This window comes from Arvicanthis niloticus, chromosome 7 (genome assembly GCF_011762505.2).
Source record: "Arvicanthis niloticus isolate mArvNil1 chromosome 7, mArvNil1.pat.X, whole genome shotgun sequence".
In the NCBI taxonomy this organism is placed as follows: Eukaryota; Metazoa; Chordata; class Mammalia; order Rodentia; family Muridae; genus Arvicanthis; species Arvicanthis niloticus.
The window spans coordinates 81,160,534-81,162,017 of NC_047664.1; the positions used below are offsets into that span (position 1 = coordinate 81,160,534).

The window sequence follows — 1,484 nt, forward strand, 5'->3', positions numbered from 1 at the left end:
ACTCTCAGTAACAACATCTTCCATATTCCTACTAAGATAGACCATTATACCCATTTAAAGCATTGCACTGCTTTCCACATCCAAAGTCCCAAAATCCATATTCTTTCAAATGTGGTCAGGTCTATCACAGCAATACCCCAATCCCTGGTACCAACTTCTGTCTTACTTAGGGTTTTACTGCTGTGGACACCATGACTATGGCAAGTCTTATAAAGGACAACATTTAATTGGGGCTGACTGACAGGTTCAGAGGTTCAGTCCTGTATCATCAAAGTGCGAACATGGAGGCATCCAGGCAGGCATGGCGCAAGAGGAGCTGAGAGCTCTACATTTTTATCTGAAGGCTGCTAGCAGAATCCTGATTTCTAGTTCTCTAGGATCTTAAAGCCCACACCCACAGTGACACACCTACTCCAACAAGACCACACCTTTTAATATTGCCACTCCCTGGGCCAAGCATATTCAAACCATGACAATGGAAGAGTTTGAAGTGAAGAAAAGGAAGGCAAAATTATATATATAATTGTATTATAATATTTTAAAAAAATCTCCCCCTGGCAATGGGCCAAGTGAGACTTGGCTGGTGGTATTATTCTTATATCTGTCAGGGGCAGAGCAGATGGCAGTCCTTTGTTCATTCTAGCTTGATATCTGGCTTGGTGGCCAAAGCTGTTTTATGCCTAGGACACATAAAAATCAAATCAAATCCAGGCAGAACAGGTCAGGAGAAGAGAGATAGATAGGGACCAGTATTGAGCCATGCTGGCATGGAATGATGTCTACAAATCTGTCCTCTGCCACATGGCACAGGAGAGCCATAGACACACAGAGTCCTTACTGCCTGACATCATGCAGTGCAGTACTGGGGGGAAAGAAGACAAAGAGAGACATGTGGATCATCATGCTAGCCACAGGCCTACCCTCCAGTGCTTAGCACAGACAGGCCATAGAAACCTGCTTACAAGGCCAGCATGTCACATCCAGACTGTCAGCCTTATGATCAGCCTGCAGCAGGAGGCACCACAATGTCCTAGTATGTGGTGAACAAATGGGAGAGAAAAAGAAGTGGACCGACTTGAACATTATGGAGAGAGATGGGACTGGAGATTCAAGGGTGGAGAAGAATAGGCTGTTGTGAATGGCCAGCCCCACAACCTGGGGTCACGGTGAGGTCTTAGCCTAAGCTGCCACTGAAGGCCATGTTGGAATTCATGGTTTCATAGCAGCAGGGTCAGTATCCATGTGTGTGACTCATCTCACCACTAGAGAACATGGAGACCACTAGGATGGAACCACGTGAATTTCCAGGGGTTGTGCAAAACTAACCCTGCCTTTCACTGGCTGTGGCATTCTGGAGAGGAGGCCCCGTCTCTTAGCAGCAACAATACTTGGAAGAGCAGGCCCTGCACCTTGCCCAGGAAGCTCAGTGGAGCTGGTTCTAGTGGCTGAGATGTGAGTGAGTCAGCCCCAAAGGCATGAGTGCG

The 1,484-nt window shown here is 47.0% G+C and overlaps 1 non-coding gene across 1 annotated transcript; it reads left to right on the plus strand.

The window, feature by feature from the left end:
* Window positions 1–549: 549 nt before the first annotated feature.
* On the plus strand, window positions 550–693 carry LOC117713192 (small nucleolar RNA SNORA48). Its single transcript, XR_004607373.1, has one exon. It is a non-coding gene; the product is annotated as a small nucleolar RNA SNORA48 (small nucleolar RNA).
* The last annotated feature ends 791 nt before the right edge of the window (window positions 694–1,484 follow it).